Source organism: Typopeltis vanoorti, chromosome 8 (assembly GCF_054136105.1).
Source record: "Typopeltis vanoorti isolate ZY-2024b chromosome 8, IOZ_Tvanoo_1.0, whole genome shotgun sequence".
Lineage (NCBI taxonomy): Eukaryota > Metazoa > Arthropoda > Arachnida > Uropygi > Thelyphonidae > Typopeltis > Typopeltis vanoorti.
The window spans coordinates 21,279,298-21,288,517 of record NC_143556.1 but is presented as its reverse complement, the minus strand read 5'-3'; the positions used below and the strand labels follow the sequence as shown (position 1 = coordinate 21,288,517).

At 35.4% G+C, this 9,220-nt stretch overlaps 1 non-coding gene across 1 annotated transcript; it reads right to left on the bottom strand.

Moving 5' to 3' along the window:
- Positions 1-8,680: 8,680 nt before the first annotated feature.
- On the bottom strand, positions 8,681-8,752 carry TRNAH-GUG (transfer RNA histidin (anticodon GUG)). The gene has a single exon. It is a non-coding gene; the product is annotated as a tRNA-His (tRNA).
- Between the last annotated feature and the right edge of the window lie 468 nt (positions 8,753-9,220).

The window sequence follows — 9,220 nt, the reverse complement described above, 5'->3', positions numbered from 1 at the left end:
GCACCTGTGAAATTATTAATATAAATGCATGTAGGAAATTAGAAATTTTAATACACTGGATGCCACCCCACATACCAAATCACTTGGTTGCTCTCCACTTTAAGAAATTGGGGAAAATAGAATTTCTGGAAAACATATCATCAATTAAGAATGATGACTGGTCTCATGTCCTAAGCAAGAAAAAAAATAGTTATAGAACTCAACGAAGGTGCACAAATTGACGACATCCCATATATTATACGAGTGAAGAAGGTTATGGGAATAGTCGTCGTCCCAGGAAGGCCGACATCCTGCTTCCGCTGTAAAAATATCAGACACCTAACGCAGACAGTGCAATGAGCCGAAATGCAAAAGTGCAACCGCATAAGTCATGCAGCAGATCAATGCAATGGTAGCACGTACGCTTCCATATTAAGTCAAAATGAAGAGACCCCAGACATGGAAGGCGAAAAAAAGGATGTGTAAAGCACAGATGGGCATAACAAAGGCAAAGAAGAAAATAAGGAGAATAACAACGGAAGAAACAACTCATCAACAGACAGGGAAGAGAAAAAAAACTTCAGGTTAAGGCAACAAAACCACTGTTCCCCAAATGTCTATAAATGAGTCACAATTAATCCCTAATACCAGAAGCAAAACAGAAAAAGATTAAAAGAAAGAAATAGAACACGAACAATTGTAACATTTGTAACAGAACAAATCCGAACCACAATGAAGTTAATGAGCCTAAATTGTAATGGCATAAGTACCAAATAATGCCAAAACCTGCTGATCAGTGAAATTTATAAAAGAATTGCCGGACATCGTAATGCTGCAGGATACAAGAATTCACGCGCCAGAGCCAGTAACACGATTAGAAAAAACACACTCGCCCAGCACTACATTCTAATCAATGAACCTGCCAGCAGTGGTTCTAGCAGAGGAGTAGCTATCCTTATCAAAAGGACACCACACATACAACTGGTGTCCCACCAGGCCTCTCTCAGGCACAGAACCTTAGAAGTTGACGTACATCTTGACAATAAAAAATACTAACCTTAATGAATGTGTACAGCCAAATTTTGGCAGATAATTAAAGAAAATCTGCAACAGAAGGACTTTGACTTATTGCTCTTTACACCTATAAGGTGCATGAGGCCACGAGTTTAGCGTTCGATCCTCTTCGGTTCAGTGCCGCTTCTCTTGCTCTCCTCCAACTCGACCATCCTTGTTTTTTTTTCGTTCTTTGATTACCATCCTTTTCATTTTGGGTCTTCCCTCTTCCTTTTACCATCAGGCGCCCATGTCAATGCTATTCTTGTGTGTTCTGATGTTGGCATTCTCAATACATGGCCTATTCATGTCCATATGTTTCTTTAACTCTATTATAATGGGTTTGGTTTTGGTTTTGTTATAAATTTCAATATTTGAGATTTTGTTTGGCCAATAAATTATGTGAATTCTGCGAAGACATTTTGTTTGGAAGGCATCCATTTTATTTTCTTGTTGTTTAGTTAATTTTTATGATTCACTTCAATAAAGTAATACAAATTTAATAGTTGAATTAAAAATTTGCACCTTTAATTTTGTTTTTTTATAATGGATGATTTTCAAATTTTTTGTAAAGTTTGAAATGCGAGGCAAATTTTTTTTTATTCTTATTGCAATGTCTTCGTTGGTACCACCTTCCATGTTGACAGTTGCTCCGACGTAATTAAAAGTGTTTGTCACTTCTACTTGATTTCCATTTATAAAGATTGGGTCATTCTTTTTTACTGTTGATTTTTAATATTTTGGTTTTCTTCTTATTGATGTGTAAGCCGATTTGTTTAGCAGTTTCCTCTAACTTTGCTGTCATAAGCTTCATGTCTTCAAATCTAGATGATAGTAGTACAATGTCATCAACATAGTCCAAATCTTCAAATGTGGTGTCAATGTTCCATCTTATTCCAGTTATCAGGACTTTCAGGGTATGCCGCATCATCCAATCTATGACAATGATGAAAAGTGTTACAGACATGACACAACCAGCTTTGATGTAAAAACTTTCGGAAGCTGTTCCATTTAATAGAATTTGTCCTTTACTTCCATCATACAAATCTTTTATAATATTTATTATTTTGTCAGGAAATCCATAAATTTTCAGGATTTTCCATAGACATTCTCTGTCTATGCTGTCGAAAGCTTTGGCAAAATCAAGAAAATTGAGATACATAGTTAACTTTAGTTCAACACTCTGTTCATTATGTTTCTAAGAGTAAAACATTGATTCATTGTGCTTCTTCCATTTCTAAAGCCTGCTTGTTCTATTCTCAGATTTTTCTCAGTGCGCTATTTTTTATTCTATTTATTATGATTCTAGTGAAGATCTTTGATCGTACTGAAATTAGGCTGATTGCTCTCCAATTGGTGCATTCTGTAAGATCATCTTTTTTGGGGAAAGGGGGATTTTGACTATTTGTGATTCTTTCCAGGTACTCGGAACCTTCTCAGATGCCCACACGATATTAAACAGTTTATAGAGTATAGTTGCAGATGTTTTAGGTCAGCTTTGAGCAGTTCAGCACAAATGTTATGATTTCCACTTGCTTTTCAATTCTTTGGGATCTTGATTGTTTCCATGATTTCTTTCACTGTGATCTCTCCCATGTTTACATGAAATTCGAATTACTTTTGTATCTCTTCGAAAGTGGATTCGATATTTGGATTTATAGAGTCGTGTTTAACATTTAATAATCTTCAAAGTACTCTTTCCATCTTTGTTGGACTTCTTTCTCTTGAGTTAGTAGTTGACCATTTTTATCTTTAACCCGCAATCATTTATCTGATAGGTTCCTCCAAGTTCCCTTATAATTTTATAAACTTCTCCAAGATTTCAAGTATCATTTGCTCTCTGAGCACACTCAGCCAACAGCTGATAATAGTTTCTCTTGTCATTTCTGGGGGAGCAATTTACCATCTTATGTGTTTCTTGGTATTGCTTCTGATATTCTCCACGTAATCTTTCTGACTTGCAGTTGTTTATTTTCACTTTTATCTTCTTCCTTTCTTCAATTAGTTTTAATGTATTTCCAGTAATCCATTCTTTATGTGACTTCCTACTTGTCACTCCTAAAATATCTTCTACAGTTTTATTGAAGACTTCTTTACACTTTTCCTAGTTGGCTTCAATTTTATTTTCCTTGTCATTTTCATTTGATTCTACCAAAACTGAAAATCGATTCTTCAGTTCATTGGTAAATTTCTCTTTTATTTTATTTTCCTTCAGTTTATGAATGTTATATTTAATTTTTCTTTTTCTTTCTTAGTTTTGAATTTCTTGCTAAGTTTAATTTAACTATTGGGGTTAGCAGATAATGATCTGAAGCTCCATCAGCTCCTCTTTTAACCCTTACATCTTGTAATGTCCTCTTGAAAGTATTACATGTAGCAATGTGATCGAACTGTTTTTTTGTTTTTCCATTGGGAGAGATCCATGTTATTTTGTGAATTTCCTTATGTTTGAAGATATACTTCTTCCTATGATAAGGTTATTTTGTTCACAGAAGAATGCAAAATGTTCTCCATTTTCATTTTGTTCACCACTCGCTTCGTTTCCTATAGCACATTCATCTTCCCTCTTTCTTTTCCCTACTTTAGCATTCATATCTCTCATCAAAAGTAACAAATCGTGTTTAGGGACTTTATATCACTTTGATCATAGAATTGTGTTTCCTCCATTTCTTCGGCATCATTTGTGGGTGCATATACTTGTACGATGGTCGATTTCATGAACCTGGAGAAAAATCTCGTTTTAATTATTCGGCTATTTATTGGGTTATATTCCATCACTTACAATCACTGCAACTCCTTTCTCATATCTTTCATCATCTCTCGAATACAATATGCAATATTTGGCGGTTGTTCTTATCTCACCAAAACCTGTCTATCTTGTTTCAGCAGTTCCTAAGATAACAAGGCTGTATTTACTCATCTCGTTGACTATCTGCCTAGTTTTTCCAATTTGGTAGATTGTGCGAACGTTCCAGTGTTCCGATTGTAGGGTGAGTGAATGATTTCATTTGCAAGTGAGATTCCATAAGGTTTTGCTCCACTTGCATCACAGATGTTGGCTCCTCTCTAAAGTCCTCTCAATATTCGTCTTTTGGGGAGGCCACAGGTCGTAGCACTCTGCTCCAAGGGATATCTTGCTTCACTCATGGTTTCTGTAATCATGGATTTTTACAAGGATGGGTGATTAGCCCATCGCTCAATTCCTCTTTTAACCAGACTTACGACCGACGTAGGGACGAGCATAAGCTCCACCTATGGCAGAATTGCAACAGAAGGACATAGCAATAATTGCAGCTGATATGAATTTTGTGAAACAGCCCTCCACTGATCAGGAGAAAGGGTCACAAGCACCACAGAAAGGACACTTCAAGACCTTTGTAGATTTTGGGCAAACAGACGCTTTCAGATACCTTCATCCAACAAAAAAATTTGTTCACACATTTCGCTCCTGGGACCGCCTCAAGAATCGACAGGATTTACCTGTCCCGATACAGAGGCTTCACTGCAAGCAATGTTGAATATATCCCTATAATTTTCAGCGATCACTACATGGTAATACCATTTCAACCTCCTCACCAGGAAAAAAGAACAAAATTATTCAAGAGAAATTTCCCACTGTATAAATTTAACCAAAATTTAATGAAGAATTGTCATGTGATGTGGCTAAACAGCCATGATCGTCTAGTTGTTAGGACATTGCGTTGTGACCACAATAACCGAGGTTCAAATCCTGATCACACCAATCTTTTGCCGGCCTTGTTGGCCGAGTGATTAGCGTCTACACTGTCCAGCCAAAACGCTGCGGGTTGGAATCCGCCGTGTGCATGGATGTGATTACTTGTGAAAATACTAATAGTTGTTGTGGTAAGCGGCAGATGGTGTTGGTGTAGTAGCGGTTTGTTCTGGTTGGTGGAGACAGAGTTGTAGAGTAGTGCCCTTCCTCGATGAGTCTTTGGACTCACTGCAGGTGTCAAGTAATATTTTTTTTCAAATATTTTTATAATAACATTTTATTTATCATCTTACAGAGCATTTATATATATACACATATTTACATATATTTACATATTACATGTATTTTTTACAATGAATTTCATACAAATTTTTCCGTTTTTTGTATTCTAAAATGCATTAATAATAGTTACTATAGATGCTAATTTATAGTTTGCAATTGGATTAGGTTACATTTTTAAACAGTATTTATAGTATAACAGTAAGTTTTATATATTTTACAATTTTTGCTTTTTAATGTTTTTAAACGCCGTAATTTCAGCACTTCTATGTAATAAATAATTTTTTTGTTGTTGTTCTTGATCTCAGTTGAGATGTAAAGCTTGCATCCTCGAAGCTTTTTAATGAGCTTATCTGAGGATGACACCGGTTAGATATATGTATTTTTTTTTTATTGATTTCATTGCTGTGTTGGAAGTAGGCTGTTGTTTGGGAGGTCACATGAATGATCTGAAAGGTCTGATCAAAGTGAAATTGGCGATATATTCTGGTGTTATTGCATCTGTCTTGGTGGTTCATATTAATTTTTATTGTGGTCTTCTTTTTGAACTAATTAGGAGACTTTTTTTTTCTGTGACAGACTTTCTGTCTTCGAGCTTTTAATTTGTATCGGTTTTGAAGTTTGTGACTTCCTCAAGAATATCTTGCCATCTCTGATCCACAAAAATTGGTAGTTTGTTTTCTGTTTTTGCTTTTTTTGCTTGGTACAATTCTGGTTAAATGATGGTAAATATTCGGATAGGAAGATTGGTGTGTTGTCTTGTAATGCGTTCAAGTCCTTGGCAAATGGTTTTTTCTGTCTGCTGGCTTTTATTTTTACAAACGAATTTTACAAGTACTACTTTCAAAAATTCGAGCATTTGTTTATGAGAATGACGCAAGAAATATACCAAACACAAATAAAGGCAGACAGATTCAGCACAGGTACATCACACTTCTCCCTAAAACTGAAGACACAGAGAAATTAAAAGATATAAAGCAATGGAGAGGGATAACGCTTATAAACACCGATTACAAGATCATCTCAAAAAATCCTGTCCAATAGAATACAGGAGTACGTACAGAAATTAATATCTCCTGCGCAGACTTGTGCAATTAAGGGAAGAAACACAGCAGACACAATTACTCATTTAAGATGGTATATGAGTACTCTGCTCTGACCAACAAACCGTGTGTACTACTATGCTTGGATGTAGAAAAGGCTTTTGACACCATAAGTCACGTATATATAGTCAAAGTTGTAGAGGAAATGGGATTTGGCCAAAAATTTAGGAACTGGCTGCAAACTTTCTACGAGAATGCAGAAAGTCAAGTAATCGTGAACAGGAAGCTATCCGCATCTTTTAAAATGAAATGCTCAGTGAGACAAGGAGATCTCCCCACCTCTTCACAGCCCTGTTCGTCCTTGCACTAGAATCAGAGTAATATCAGAGTGATCAATTCAAACAAAGAAATCAAAGGAACAAACATTCACTGGAAGAGCCAAGCAAAAACATTGGCATATTCTGACGACATCATATTAACCCTAGAGACGGAAACATCCATAGAAAAGTCAATGAAATTACTAGACGCTTTTGCAGGAGCTTCTGCCCTAAAAGTAAACCTGAATAAATCTCATTGCATGCAAATAGGAAAATGGGAAAAGAACTCTGAGATTCCTCAAGACATAAGAATTCAGAAATACTTACCGGTTCTGGGAGTTAAAATAGGCGGCTGAGAAACGCATGAAGAGCAGTGGAAAGAACTCCACGCAGCTAGATCTTATTTTTCCAAGAAACGTAGTTGGAGTTTAGGCAGTGAGCAAACAATAAGGTTATATCTTGTGGGAAAAAGGTACTTAAGATGTCAAATACTATCTGACTTGTCTGTATACCGTCTTTTAACAAAAGATCCAACATTAAAAAACTCCACGCAGCTGTTGTGAGGAAAATAAATACCATTTTCGCCCAAGACAACTATGTGTAAGAGGAAAAGCAAGAATATGCAACATATATATATACATATATATATATATATATATATATATCCTCTCGCGTCTGGTACAAAGTAAACAACATCCCGTACCAGTTCTGATCCTAACGATATACGCAGTTTGGGCTCACAGGTGCGACCAAGCGTAAACTACATCCAGGAAACGATCACCAGTCATTCCAATCTAGAAGAATGACTTCAGAGGAATGGGCACGCTTAACCTCCAAACTTACATCAGACGAGCAATCCATACAATCAACAACAGAACGACACCATTATCACTTCCCAGTTAAGAACATAAGGCAATTTGAACAATAGAACAATAACATAAGAACAATTTGCCATAAGGCAAATCCGAAGCACAATCGGAAGAAAAACTCTTTGATCTCCACTTCCATCAGAAGAAACAGTGCCTGAATCATGTGGAACAGATAGCCCACCGCAGGAAAAAGAGTGATCCCTATCTCAATGGAAACAGCGAACTCAAAGCTTCATATTTAACGGGGGGAAAAAACTATAAGAAAAATTGACACTCCAGAATTTATGTGAAAAATGTAATAGAAGAAATTCTGTATATGATTGTATATGAATGTTATTTCGCTACAGACGACATACATAATTTATTTTGTGGAGTATATAGCTTGTTAAATATGTATAATAAGTATGATATAAATGGTATGTAAATATAATTTACTATCCATTCGTGAAAGAACAAAAAAAAAGTAGATCAGTAAGTAACGCGTCACTCTCACAATGTGAAGGTCGTGAGTTCAATCCTCACCTGAGGTGTGGCATTTATTGCTTCTACTCAATACTAAGTGACATTCTTAAAAATAAACGAAGCAAATTTTATCCAATGTCAAGGAATCGTTGAATATAAAAAGCAGGACAAGTAATAGTACAAGATATTCCAGTCGCAAACCGTATAGGAATTTCAATTTCTTGTAGTCTCCTCCCACAACACACCCAGTTTGATTAAAATTCGGTTATTTTTCAGGGATTGGATTTTATCGTTTTCACATATTTACATACAAAAATGTGATTTCATTTTATTTTTAAAAGAATATTCTCTTGGCATTGCTTAAATACTAGTTTAATTATATTTAGGGTAAAAAAAAAAGTTTAAAAAATTATAATTATTTGGGGAAAAAAAAACAAACAACGCAGGTTACTCTGAACTTGTCTAAACTTTTCAACAGTACTTTGATACACTTCACACCAGTCTGTTTATTTGATTCTTTTGTTCCCTAAACAAGTACGGAATTTTTCCTTCCCATGTATTGTTCTTTTCCTAACTTCCTCATTGTGAATAAATTCAAGTGAATCAGCATACTTCGATGCACATAACAAAACTGTAACATTGATCGTTAATTCCATTTCATATTGGGGAAGAACCATTTCTTCTAATTGATGTGAAATTAGGACAATTTTAGATGCTATTATTTGTGACATTTACGTTAGTGATTTCTTTTGTAGGATATTATTTTGAGAGTTCTTTGGTTATTTTATTATTTTTTTCTATTATTATGCGTAAATTAGGAATTTTTTATTGATTTATTTATTATAAAAAATCTACGCTTCGGGTGGAGTGGTAAATATCGTTGCAAACCTCAAATTACAAGAAATTACTTTTAAACAAAATGGAAAAGTTGAAAAAATAAAAGTTTGCCGTGACCAGGATTTGAACCTGGGTTATTGCGGCCACAACGCAATGTCCTAACCACTAGACGATCACGGCTGTTTAGTTACATCCCTATTCTGATTATTTGCTTGAATATCCTCTGAAGTAAAGGTTGTACCGGATGTCCTGTGTATCATGTACGGTCAGTTTTTATCTAACTGAGTGTTTTACGGGTAGTCAGGCGTGCACTCGACAGAAAATAGCAACCTTATCAACAACAGTCGAGTGTCGTCACTACCAACCAGATCGCTTACTTTTTATCCACTTTCAACATTCTGGATTTGCTACCGTAAAAGCTTCTTTTGTTATTCTATTGAATGAGTTAAATGGAAACATTTGAGCTGTTTATAACAGCAAACAAGATTGTTTCCTTTCATAGAACTGGTATTATTATTACTGTGAAATTTGCTAGTGATTGCATGATATTAGCATTTTGTTAACAGGTATTTTGCATATAATTCTTATCAGTAGCGCACTCAGGGTTTAATCTTTGGGGGAACCCGAGTAGAATAGACGATTTGAGAA